Source organism: Mobula hypostoma, chromosome 3, assembly GCF_963921235.1.
Source record: "Mobula hypostoma chromosome 3, sMobHyp1.1, whole genome shotgun sequence".
Taxonomy (NCBI): Eukaryota; Metazoa; Chordata; class Chondrichthyes; order Myliobatiformes; family Myliobatidae; genus Mobula; species Mobula hypostoma.
The window spans coordinates 68,276,740-68,291,143 of record NC_086099.1 but is presented as its reverse complement, the minus strand read 5'-3'; positions in this window follow the sequence as shown (position 1 = coordinate 68,291,143).

Here is a 14,404-nt window from a genome sequence, read left to right as displayed (position 1 = left end):
GGATTACTAGAACTAAGAAAGTTTTATTAAAGAAACAAGCAACACAGTACTCTAATCAAAAGGATAATAAATACAACAGTTCAGCAATGATAAACACACATGTACACAGAATTAAGATAACAGGATCAATCAAGCTCTATCGTTGTCTAGGGGTAAATGACCAGTTTCAAAGTGACGCAAAGTTCAGTTCAAGATGGACAGTGGGGGGAAGGAGAGAGAGAGCAAAACGAATGAATATTCAAATGGCTTCCACACAGACTTTAGATATTCTTCGCAGTCAGCTTTCGTGCAAGCCCTTTGTCATGTCATCTGAGGTCACCGACCGTGACCCCTCCGTTTCCAGATACAATTGTTTCTCTGCGGTGAACCTGGCACCCAGGCAAGGGTGGACACACACCAGGTTCCCGCCGATTGTGCCTTTCCACCCTGTGCGTCTATGGCTTGATCCCACGACCAGCCGTCCAAAACTTCCCACCGACTTGTGGGAGACGCACCGCTTCCAGGGTCTCGTTACCTCAGGGTGTCGTGTGTCCTGCCTTAGCGAACCTGCCCCTTTTTATTCCCCTGCTGGGGTATCGCCTGTCCATCACTTCAAACAGTTCAGGGTTCAAAGGGGGAGCCGATCTTGACAGCTCTCCTTCTGTTAAACTCTCCCGTCCCTTCCTTAACATCTCCAAATGCTGCTCCATTGTTTTCCTTATCTCTCTTTCTCCTGAAGACAGGTGGCAGACCAACTGCTGATCCCACTGGTGCCAGCACAGGAGAGCTAACATCTTAATCTATGTGTATTCTCGTCACAATAGCTACATCGATGTGTTGGACTAGATTAGATCCTGAGATCTTGACACACAGGAACTTGAAATTAGTCACTCTCTCCACTTTTGACTTCCCCCATGAGGATTGGTTTGATGTCCTTTGTCCAGCTCTTCCTGAAGTCCACAATTGGCTCTTTGGTCTTGCTGACATTGAGTGCAAGGTTGTTGCTGTGACTTCACTCAACTACTTGGTATATCTCACTCCTGTACACCCTTTCATCACCATCTGAAAATCCTGCCAGCAATGGTAATATTAACAGCAAATTTATAGATGCTGTTTGGGGCTATCCCTAGCCATACAGTCAAGGGTGTAGAGAGTAGAGCAGTGGGATAAGCACACATCTGTGTCAGTGTTGATGTCATTGAGGTGGAGATGTTGTTTCCAATCTGCAGATATTGTGGTCTTCCAGTTAGGAAGTTGAGAATCCAGTTGCAGAGGGAGGTTCAGAAGCCTAGGTTCTGTAGCTGTTCGAGCTGGTCTGTGGGAATGATGGTGTTAAATGCTGAGCTGTGGTCAATAAACAGTATCCTGGTATGGGTATTTGCATTGTCCAGGTGATCTAAAGCTGTGTGGAGAGCCATTGAGAACAGGTCTGTGGTAGACCTATTATGGTGATGGGCAAATTGCAGTGGGTCCAGGACTAGGTTTTGTTAAGTTCCCACTTTAATTAGATTTTCCAGCTCCAGCTTCTCAAATTCTCATCTTGTGTATTTTCACTTTTGACCCAGAACCAATTTGTACTGGGCCTGAGCCACACCCATAAATAACAAGTGCCACTTGGATTGCAGTTTGGGGCCCTGCTGTCTAGATACATTAAGTATAATCCTCTTTATTTAAAAAGTAACGCAGCATAGGAATGAATGCATTCCTTTATGGCACCAACTCACTGATTGCTATTCAGTTCTCGCCACTGCCTGTAAGGAGTTTGTACATTGTCTGTGACCATATGGGTTTCCTCTGGGTGCTTTGGTTTCCTTCCACTTCCCAGAGTTGTTAATGTTAGTAAGTTATGGGCATGCTGTGTAGCCCTGGAAGCATGACAACACTGAGCTGCCAGCACAATGCTTGCTGATTTGATGTGATACAAATGGTGCATTTCACCATGTTGAACATGTGACAAAGCTCTTGGTTTATAATCCCTTGAGTAAGCTTCATTTTTGAAATTTGTCAGTTAATCATTTTTGGCTTCCTGGATTTAGTCAGGTTTTACCATGCAAATTATCCTGAATCTCATTTGCCTTTAACTTTTAAATGTAATTAAACGAAGCCTGCCATTATTTTGGCAGTCCATGTTTATAAAATTTGCCACCGTGGCCCATGTGCAGCTATAACTCTGGACACTTAGACTTGGAACACAGAAGAACACAGCACAGGAAGAGGCCATTTGGCCCATGCTGCCAGTTGAAACTAAACTTCTGCCTGTATATTGTCCATACCCTCCATTCCTTGCCGTTACAGGGAGGAGTAGGACCTCCGAGCAGGCATATTATTCTCCCTTGGGAGTAGCTTCTCTACCATTGGTCCTCACTTGGCCCTCGGCTCTTAGCTGTGGCTCTAAGCAGACGTTGGCTAGTGACAGTGGCCACACACTGGTAAACAGTTTCAACAAGGCTAAACTTGCTTGTTGGTAAGTGACGAACCTTAAACCCTTGGTGAGTTTGGGCTTGCCTACCCAAGCTAGCAAAGATTGAATCCAGTAGACTGCAGAAGAGGTAACTACTAGTTTGGCTCAACGGGCAGGAAGACAAACACAGCAAGGCACTAAGGATGTCATGGTCATCCACTGCATCTGATCTCCAGCTGTTTTGACTGTTCTGCCACTGGATACAGATGGTCTTAGATGAGTGAGTGAGATCAATGCTTTGAAACTCTTCCTCACTTTGAACCAAGTCTTCGCAGAAGTCACTCTTGTCATTCGTCTTGTCCATCCCAAACCAACCCCCGTCCTACGGTGACAGGCTAGTGACAAAATGGCAGGTGTGGGTACATCAGCAGCTGTAGCTGCAAACCTGTAGACTGGTGGTTCAGGCCATAGGATCATTATCCACTCACATGGAGCAGCAGTGGCTTTTGGCAGCTGCCTGAGTGACTGAGAAGCCCTTTTCGGGAATGCACTGCTCATCTCCATGGTATGAGGAAAGTGTCCTAAACCAGGGGTCCCCAACCTTCTTTTGCAACTTGGACCGGTGGGGGTAGGGTTGCCAACGGACAAGAGTAGCAGTCAAATACATTGTTTACTCCAAGAAAGACTAGAATGACCATGAAGCTTTGCGTGGGCACCAGTGTGCATGCGTGTACATGCCAATTTTCTTTCTACAAATCATTTTTGGTGATTCTGTTCGGGGGGGGTGTTGATCACGACTGGAATATAGTTGATAAGTGGCTAATACACTCAATTTCATTTCTAAAAGGGTTTATCGAATGAGTTTAATATTAAACACACAGTGCCTATTTCCCTTGCATGAATATAGTGATAAGTCAACTATCGGGGAGGACAGGGGATCTTGAAGTAAGTGTTGAACAAACTTCCAGTAGAAGTGGTAGAGGCAGGTTCGATGTTGTCATTTAAAGTTAAGTTGGATAGCTATATGGACAGGAAAGGAATGGAGGGTTATGGGCTGAGTGCAGGTTGGTGGGAATAGGTGAGAGTAAGCATTCGGAACGGACTAGAAGGGCAGAGATGGCCTGTTTCCGTGCTGTAATTGTTATATGGTTATACAAGTCACTTATAATAGCATCTTAACATTTTAAGTAATGTTGGGATATTAAACACACAGCACATATTTTCCCCATATAACCATATAAAATCATTGCAACACACCAATATCACTGAATCAGTGGGAGCCCTGGGCTTGTTTCCCTTCAAGAAGACGGTCCTATTGAGGGGTGATGGGAGACAGCGATACTCGAAGGGAGTTCCTTGTGTCCGGTCTATTCAGCAATTTAGTTTTCGTTGCATTCATTGCAGAGATACGTTGGAAATGGAAGCAACGTTTTCAGTGCTTTCGCGGTTATCTCAGGATATTTAGCCTTGACTTTGATCCAGAATGCTGGCAGAAATGTTATGTCAAACACGCTTTTCAGCCCACCGTCATATGCAAGCTCGAGCAGTTGATCTCCTTCCCGCGCTGACGTGGATGATGCGTGGGTAATGACCTCACGTGCGTTCAAGCTCAACAGTTGGCGTGACAGGGAATGAGGAAAGGTGCAGCTGACTCATCGCCAAATTATATCGTTTCCTCGCGGCCCGGTGGTTGGGGACCGCTGTCCTAAACATTGCCTGCTTCATTCTTTATCTGGCCAGTTTACCATGGCTGGTAGGGACCCTAATCACAGTAGTCAAAATACATCAGAACAAACTTGATTTTCTCTTGCTCTCAGTGCATGGAATGTGCACAAGCTATTGGACAAAGTTGATGCTGAGAGAGCTCAGGAGAACTGCTCTAAAAGGGAGAGCCTGCTATAACATTAGTACAGGTGTCCCCCGCTTTTCAAACGTTCGCTTTACGAAACCTCACTGTTACGAAAGACCTACATTAGTTCCCTGTTTTCACTAACAGAAGGTGTTTTCACTGTTACAAAGAAAGGCAGTGCGCGATTTTAAAAAAAAAGGTGGTGCGTGCCCCGAGCAACCACTCTTCCCTGGATTCGGAACGGCATTCTCGCTGGCATTGCTTAAACACATGCCTGTGAGCATCCATTTGCAAGATGAGTTCTAAGGTATCGGAAAAACCTAAAAGAGCTCATTAGGGTGTTACACTTAGCGTAAAACTAGACATAATTAAGCTTTTTGATCGTGGTGCACGAAGTAAGGACAAAGTGAGTTTGGCTTGTGGAAGTTGACAAAGATGATGTTGAAGAGGTTTTGGCATCCCATGACCAAGAACTCATAGATGAAGAGCTGATGCAGTTGGAAGAGGAAAGGATAATAATCGAAACCGAATGAGTAATGATAAAGTAGGACTTTAATTTTGAAAGGGTACGTAGGATAAGGGCATATTTGCAGGATGGCTTGAGTCCTTACAAAGAACTGTACGACAGAAAAATGTGCAAGGCTCAGCAGTCAAGCAAGCCTTCCACATCAGCCGACGACTTTCGACATCGAGACGGGTAGTCATAGGAGAAGATGAGCTGCCTGTCCTGACTGATGATGAGATGACACCTCAGTGTCCTACCACCCTAACCCCCAGGCCATGGACAGATACCGATTCACGGAGAATGAAGTGGTAGCTGGGAGGTGCACAGCACATCTTTGAGAAAAAAGCCGAAATAAACATGCTAATTAATTAGGTGCCGCCCGGCATGTAATTGTCGGCCCAGATCAGAAGTGATAGCCGATTGCGTCGCCTCTGATCTGGGCCGACATTTACGTGCTGGGCGGCACCTAATTAATTAGCATATTTGTTTTGGTTTTTTCTTAAAGATGTGCTGTGTGCCTCCCAGCTGCTGCTGGACCCCTGCATGCTTTGCAGATCGGTATTGGTTCGCTGCCCGGAGGTTGGGGGCCACTGCACTACCTAAACTCCAACAACTCAGTCTAACACACCATCATCAGTGTGCTCGGCAAGCTGTCTTCCTGATTCCTGTAAGTGATACTACACTGTTCATCCATTATTTCTACTTTATATTGGCTGTGTATTTTTGTGTTATTTGGTATGATTTGGCAGCTTCATAACTTAAAGGTTACTGGAGAGAGTGTTTTTGCCAACAGCGCTTGCGTGAGATTTTCGCTACGGAGAACAGTGCCGGCAATGATTGTGGAGAAGTATTTCTACTTTTTATAGGCTGTGTATTTATCATATCATTCCTGCTTTTACTGTATGCTACTGTTATTTTAGGTTTTAAGTGTTATTTGGCATGATTTGGTAGGTTATTTTTGGGTCTGCGAATGCTCACAAAATTTTCCCGTATAAATAAATGGTAATTGCTTCTTTACTTTACGACATCCTGGCTTATGAACCGTTTCATAGGAACGCTCTACCTTCGGATGGCGGGGGAAACCTGTATTGCAGTTCTGAGAGAGACCTGGCTCGCAGGAGAGGGTGAACTCTGTAAAAGGGGTGCGGGGGTACATTCTTCTGGAGCGGAAAAGGAATTCAGACCGATGTGAGACTGGAGTTGCAATTGCTCGCCTGTGACCATGAAACTACCTCTGTTGCATGGTAGAAAGCATATTACCATTGACAGCACTTGGGCCCCAGCCATGACCCAAATGTCAAGGACAAGTTCTATAAAGTTACTGCTGTTGTTCCCAAAGTGGACAAGCTTATCCTTGGTGACTTCAATGCAAGAGTAGGCTCTAACAACACCTCCTTGGATGGAGTCATTGGGGAAATAGGGTGTTGGCTGCCACGACTGCAGTAGTGTTCTACTACTTCAGACATGTGCCAAACATGAATTGTTGTTCACCAGTACAGTCTTCTGCCTTTCCATCCATAACAGAATTTTGATGCATGATAGAGAAACATTACTTGCCTGGTCATGTATCTACCCATAAATGTTGCTGTCTGCTTCCATCAACCCTGGCGGTGCACTTCAGCCACTTCGAGCTTTGTGTAATTAATTAAAAATACTTTGGCTTGTAAATCCTCAACCTTTACCCCATCTTACCTTAAATCTCTCCCCTCTAATATTTGACAGTTCCATCATGGGAGAAAGACGGTGCTTATTTATACCCTCACTATATTCCACCAAGTCATTCCTGCCCAGGAACAATTAATCCTAATTTAAACAACCTCTCAGTTTATAGACTTTGTTCCAGGCAACAACCTCTTCTGCACCCGTTCCAACATGCCCATATCGTTTCCGTAATGCAGCAACCAGATCTCTACACTTTCAAATGAGGCCTAGCTAAAGTTTTAAACAGTACAATGTGACTTCCTGACTTTTATACTCAGTATCCTGACTAGTTAACCATACATCTTTACACTGTCTTTACTTGTGTTATTACTTGAAGAGAACAATCGACTTGCACCCCAAGATCCCACTGTACTTCAAAGTTCTTTGGGAGGTTTACTGTCACTTCCTACTTGTAATTGGCCTCCCAAAGTGCAATTCCTCTCATTTGTGCATTAAAACACAATCTGCTATTTCTTTGCCTACATTTTCATCTGGTCTATATCTTGCTGAAACATTTGCAGGTCTGTCAATGTTTGTTCATCTGCAGACTTAATCATCCCAGCTACATTTTGATACCAGAAGCAACTGATGGGTCCCAGCACTGATCTTTGTGGAACCTACTGGTCATAGACCTCTTTGTTAGAGTAATGCCCCTCCACAATAGTCCCATCCTCTCTGACCAAGCCAATTTTGAAACCAATCTTCCAAGTTTCCATAAATCCCATGTACTTTAATGTACTTAATTACCCTACAAGTAAGGATTATTGTTGAAAGCTTTACTACAGTGTAAGTATATAGTATTCACTGTCATACCCTCATCGATCATCTTTGGCTTATGACACCTTTGCAAGATCGAATCTGTTAATACATCACACTTGTAATGCTTTGTTTACCTGGTTTGAGGAGTTCAGTGTCAATTTTTGTTGTTTTCGTTCTCCACTGACTAATAGCTATGCTGGTAGTCAGAGTAGACTCAAATGTAGTAAAGAAAATGTAGTTGGTGTCATGTTTAACAGTGCCTCATCTACTCCTTCGTTGATGTTGATCTGAGCCTTCTGCTTTTGTGATGGTGTGATTATTTGCTCAAAATTCAGTGGGAATTTGAAGATTAAATTTCACAAACAGTGTAATTTTTATCACAAAATTAATAGGCCTAAGTAAAAGGCAACATTTAAAGATCTGTATTCGGAGCAAGCCTCATGCTAAATATGTATAGATATCCTTACATCAGATGAACACTCTTAGTGAATGTTGAAGAACTTAAATGAAATTGTATGTAAAGACATTTGCTGTTTATAGAAGTTTATTTGAAGTACAAGGAGAATGGTGAATACAAGAACGAAGTAAGGATAATTGAAAATAAATAGGAGTCAATCCAAATGAAAAATTTAGTTGTCTGGATCTGGAGCATGAACAAGTGATTGCAACCCTGATGATGTGCATTCATTCACCATTTTATTAGATAACACCTGTCTACCTGCTCATTATTATTAACCAATCATGTGACAGCAACTCAATGCATAAAAGCATGCAGATGTGGTCAAGAGATTCTGTTGTTTCAGAATAGAGAAGAAGTATGATTAAGTGACTTTGACCATAGAGTTGGTGCCGCATGGGGAGGTTTGAGTATTTCAGAAATTGCTGATCTCTTGGAATTCTCATGCACAACAGTCTCTCGAATTTACAGAGAATGATGTGTAAAACAAAAGAAAATCCATTGAATGGCAGTTTTGCGAGTGAAAATGCCTTGTTAATGAGAAGGGTGAAAGGAGAATGGCAAGATCAGTTTAAGCTGACAGGATGGTGACAGTAACTCAAACAAGTATATGTTACAAGGGTGTCAGAAGAGAATCTTTGAACACAACACATCGAACTTTGAAGTGGATGGGTTACAGCAATAATGCCATGAACATCTGGAAATACACTCAGTGGCCACTTCATTAGGTACCTCCTGTAACTGATGGTGACCATCAAGGGTATGATCAAACATTTGTTAACATTGCACACTGATAATTTGTTTTATAATCTCTCGTGATTAAAACTGAATTATTCAAGTAGCTTTGGACTATAAAATCTCTGGGATCTTCCTATAGGCTTTTGTCTGGCAATTGATTCAACTTCTCTTGATTACCAGAATTGTTATACTCCATACAAATATGGTAGCTTGAATGTCTGCCAGAAGACAATTTTTAATTAATTCTTAAAGCCTTTATGATAACAGATTTTCTAAGAAATGTGGTCTTGAAGGAAAGGAGTTTTAACCATGTACTAATCCTAATTATATTGAATTGACTTTATTTCTTCCTTCACATACATGAATAAAAGTCTTTGTGTTATGCCTCTGAATGTGCAAATTAGTAATTTGTAATAAATAGTATAGCATATAGAATATTTATAATGATGCAGTAAGATATACAACAGAACAGTCAATATAGTTTAGAAATACAATTGTGTCAGTGTGAATTAATCAGTCTGATGCCTGGTGGAAGAAGTTGTCCTGGAGCCTGTTGGTCTTGGCTTTAATGCTGTGGTACTGTTTCCCGGATGGTAGCAGCTGAAGCAGTTTGTGGTTGGGGTGACTCAGGTTCCCAGTGATCCTTCAGGTCCTTTTTATGCACCTGTTGCTGTAATTGTCCTGAATAGTGGGAAGTTCACATCCACAGATGTGCTGGGCTGTCTACACCATTCTCTGCAGAGTCCTGTGATTGAGGGGAGTAGAGCTCCCATACCAGGCAGTGATTCAGCCAGTCAGTAAATATTGTAATTTACTGTGCTGTTTCTGCACCTTACATTTGTATTGTTAAAAAGGACTTGCTGCCTTTTAAGAAGAACACGATACTCTAAAGGGTATCCTTTGTAATGTCTAGTTATTAATATATGATTAGAGATTGGAAGTTAACATTGAACATTCTAATACATTCACAATATGTGCTTGCAGAAAATTTTAGTTTTTTGGAGATTTAGTCAATTGATTTTTCTTTTATCCATAATCTCAAAAAAAAGTAAAATGCTAAGATCTTTTGCTTTCAGTAAATGGTAATCTAAAACTAATAAAGCAGAAGATATAACATTAATATTACTGGTACAACTTGTTCTAATCTTAAAAGTCAATTGAATGATTCCAGAGTGGTATCACTGTTGTAATGCAGGAAACAGGATAAGCATGATCATCGTCATGTTCTGTTGATGGCATAGTCTATGACTGTGATTGTTCCTGACAAATCCTACAGAAGTGGTTTGCTGTTGCTGCATTCTAGGCAATCTTTACAAGATGGATGGGTCCAACCATTACAGGATCAGTAATCTTTGGAGACTGCCTGGTGTCAGTGATCACATAACCAGGACTTGTGATATGCACCAGCTACTCCCATGGCTTCACATGACCCTGATGGGTGGGCTAAGCAAGTGCTACACCTTGCCCAAGAGTAACCTGCAGGCTAGTGGAGGGAAGGATTGGCTTACGCCTCCTTTGGTAGAGACATATCTCCATCTCACCACCCAAAGCATGACAATATTTGCTCTCAACATTGTTCTAAAAAGCCTGAAGCTTGAAAAATCAGGCAATCAGTTTGAGAGATGTTGATTGATGGATGATTACATGCTAGAAAACAGGAGGAATTCAAACACTTACATCTACCTGTGAGAAAATAAGGTTTAATTTCTCTCAGAACTGCAGTGAAATTGCTCTAAACTATTTCTTGTTGATATAATGAAAACCTTCATTGAGCCTGCAGGCTTAATTCTGAAATTATGATTACTTGACAATTTGATTTTTTTTGTCGCATTCATATCCCTAATGTTCCACAGATGATTGAATACATTTCCTTAGTGCAGGGCATTGTAAATCTTCAGAACTCTGTACATAACGGGGATGTAGATGCTCAATCATTGAATATATTCAAAACAGAGATCAATACAGTTTTGGCCTCTTCGGGAACGGGAAGGTACAGAATGGGCATAAAAATGGTTAGTACACAGTACCAGCTGTGATCTTAATGGAATGATGAAGCAGGCTTGGTGAGATGTATTCTATTCTTTTATATTTTTACACATGGACACCAAGCTTTTGATTTGGAACTTTAAAAATTATTTGAAAATCTTGCTTAATTCAGAAACATAACAATTATAATCACCACTCATCTTTGAACATAAGACAATAAGACATAGGAGCAGCATTGGGCCGTTCAGCTCAACGAATGTGTTCTGCCATTTCCGCATGACTGATGTATTATCTCTCTCCACTCCATTTTCCTGCCTTCTCCCTGTAACCTTTGACACTCTGACTAATAAAGAACCCGTCAACCTCTGCTTTAAGTATGCCCATTGACTTGGCATCCACAGCAATCCGCGGTAATGAATTTCACAGACTCAGCATCCTCTGGCTAAAGAAATTCCTCTTCATCTCTGTTCCAAAGGGATATTCTTCTAATCTGAGGCTGTGCCCTCCAGTCCTAGACTCCCCCAATATAGGAAACATCCTCTCCACGTCAACTCTGTTAATATGTCATAGGTTTCAATCTGATAGCCCCATTATTCTTCTAAACTCCAGCTAGTACAGGCCCCAAGTCTTCAAATGCTCCTCATACATTAACCCTTTCATTCCAAGATCATTCTCCTAAACAACCACTGGACCGTCTCTAATGCCAGTACATACTTTCTTAGGTAAGGAGCCCACAACTGCTCGTGATACTCCAAGTACAGTCTGACCAATGCTACATAAAGCCTCAACATTACATCCTTGTTTTCACATTCTTGTCCTTTCAAAACGAATGGTAACATTGCATTTGCCTTCCTTAACACTAACTCAATCTGCAAGTTAAGACCATAAGACAAAGGAGCAGAAGGGGCCATTCGGCCCATCGAGTCTGCTCTGCCATTTTATCATGAGCTGATCCATTTTCCTATTTAGTCTCACTCCCCCGCCTTCTCACCATAACCTTTGATGCCCTGGCTACTCAGATACCTATCAATCTCTGCCTTAAATACACCCAATGACTTGGCCTCCACTGCTGCCCGTGGCAATAAATTCCATAGATTCACCACCCTCTGACTAAAAAAATTTCTTCGCATTTCTGTTCTAAATGGGTGCCCTTCAATCCTTAGGTCATGCCCTCTCATACTAGACTCCCCCAACATGGGAAACAACTTTGCTACATCCACTCTGTCCATGCCTTTCAACATTCAAAATGTTTCTATGAGGTCTCCTCTCATTCTTCTAAACTCCAAGAAATACAGTCCAAGAGCGGACAAACGTTCCTCATATGTTAACCCTCTCATTACGGGAATCATTCTAGTGAATCTTCTCTGTACCCTCTCCAACGTCAGCACATCCCTTCTTAACGAGACCAAAACTGCCTACAGTACTCCAAGTGAGGTCTCACCAGCACCTTATAGAGCCTCAACATCACATCCCTGCTCCTATACTCTATTCCTCCAGAAATGAATGCCAACATTGCATTTGCCTTCTTCACCACCGACTCAACCTGGAGGTTAATCTTAAGGGTATCCTGTACGAGGACTCTCAAGTCCCGTTGCATCTCAGAACTTTGAATTCTTTCCCCATTTAAATAATAGTCTGCCCGTTTATTTCTTCTCCCAAAGTGCATAACCATACACTTTCCAACATTGTATTTCATTTGCCACTTCTTTGCCCATTCTTCCAATCTATCCAAGTCTCTCTGCAGACTCTCCGTTTCCTCAGCACTACCGGCCCTCCACCTATCTTCGTATCGTCAGCAAACTTAGCCACAAAGCCATTTATTCCATAATCCAAATCATTGATGTAGAATGTAAAAAGAAGTGGCCCCAAAACAGACCCCTGTGGAACACCACTGGTAACCGGCAGCCAACCAGAATAGGACCCCTTTATTCCCACTCTCTGTTTCCTGCCAATCAGCCAATGCTCTATCCACGTATGTAACTTTCCCGTAATTCCATGGGCTCTTGTTAAGTAACCTCATGTGTGGCACCTTGTCAAAGGCCTTCTGAAAATCCAAATATACAACATCCACTGCATCTCGCTTGTCCAGCCTACTTGTAATTTCCTCAAAAAATTGTAATAGGTTTGTCAGGCAGGATTTTCCTTTAAGGAATCCATGCTGAGTTCTGCCTATCTTGTCATATGCCTCCAGGTACTCTGTAACCTCATCCTTGACAATCGACTCCAACAACTTCCCAACCACCGATGTCAAGCTAACAGGTCTATAATTTCCTTTTTGCTTCCTTGCCCCCTTTTTTAAATAGCGGAGTGACATTTGCAATCTTCCAGTCCTCCGGAACCATGCCAGAATCTATCGACTTTTGAAAGATCATCGCTAATGCCTTCGCAATCTCCACAGCTACTTCCTTCAGAACACGAGGGTGCGTTCCATCTGGTTCAGGAGATTTATCTACCTTTAGACTATTCAGCTTCCTGAGTACTTTCTCTGTCGTAATTGTGACTGCGCACACCTCTCTTCCCTGCCACCCTTGAGTGTCCGGTATACTGCTGTCTTCCTCAGTGAAGACTGATGCAAAATACTCGTTCAGTTCCTCCGCCATCTCCTTATCTCCCATTACAATTTCTCCAGCAGCATTTTCTATTGGTCCTATATCTTTAGGGAATCATGCATGAGGACTCCAAAGTTCCTTTACACCGCTGATTTCTCAATTTTCTCCCTATTTAAAAAATACTATATGCCTTTATTCCTTCTATCAAAGTGCATGACCATATACTTCCCTACAACACACACAAAATGCTGGGGAAGCTTAGTAGGTAGGGCAGCAAATTTAAAAATGAATAGACAGTCCACATTTTGGACTGAGACCATTCATCAGGACTGGAAAGGAAGGGTGGAGGTGCCAGAATAAGAAGGTAGGGGGAGGGGAAAGAGGACGAGCTAGAAGATGACAAGTGAAGTGAGGTGGGGGAGGGGCTGAATCAGAAGCTGGGAGGTGATAGGTGGAAAAGGTAAAAGGTTGGAGAAGAAGAAATATGATTGGAGAGTGGACCATTGGAGAAAGGGAAGGAGGAGAGGTACCAGGGAGGTGATAGATAGTTGAGGAGAAGAGGTTAGAGCCTAGAGTGGGGAATTGAAGAAGGGGGAAGGGAGAAAGGGGAAAAAATACCAAAAGAAATCAATGTTCGTACCATCAGATTGGAGGCTACCTAGACAGAATATGAAATGTTGCTCCTCCGAGCTGAGAGTGGCCTCATTGTGGCAGAAGAAAAGGCCATAGATTGACATGTCAGAACAGGAATAGGGATGGTTGGCTATTTAAAGTGGTCCCCCAATCTCTGCCTGGTCACACCAGTGTAGAGGAGGCCACAGCAGGAGCACTGGAAATAATAGATAACTCAACAGACTCACAGTGAAGTGTTGCCTCACCTGGAAGGACTGTTAGGGGTATGAATGGAGGTGAGGGAGGAAGTGAATGGGTAGGTGTAGCACTTCTGCTGCTTGCAGGGGTAAATGCCAGGAGAAAGATTTGTGGGGAGGGACTAAAGGACAAGGGAATCACATAGGGAGCAATTACTGCAGAAAGCAGAGAGCGGAGGGGAGGCAAAGATGTGTTTGGTGGTAGAGTCCTATTGAACGGTGGGAATTGCAGAAAATGATGTGTTTGATGCTGAGGCTCATGGGATGGTAGGTGAGGACAAGAGGAACTCTATCCGTTAAGGTGGCTAGAAGATAGGGTGAGGTGAGCATGGATGTCTGAGAAATGGAGGAGATGTAGGTGAGGGTAGTATCAATGAAAAAGGAAGAGAAACACCATCTTTGAAAAAGGATATCTCTGATGTCCTGGGAAAGAAACCCTGATTCTGGGAACGGATGTGACTGAGACAAAGCAACTAAGAAAATGGCATTTTTACAGGGAGAAGTATAGTCAAGATAGCCATTGGAATCAGTAGGTTTATAAAAGATACCAGTAACAGTTTGGCTCCAGAGATGGAGACAGGAAGAAAGAGAAAGGGGAGAGAGAGGTGTTA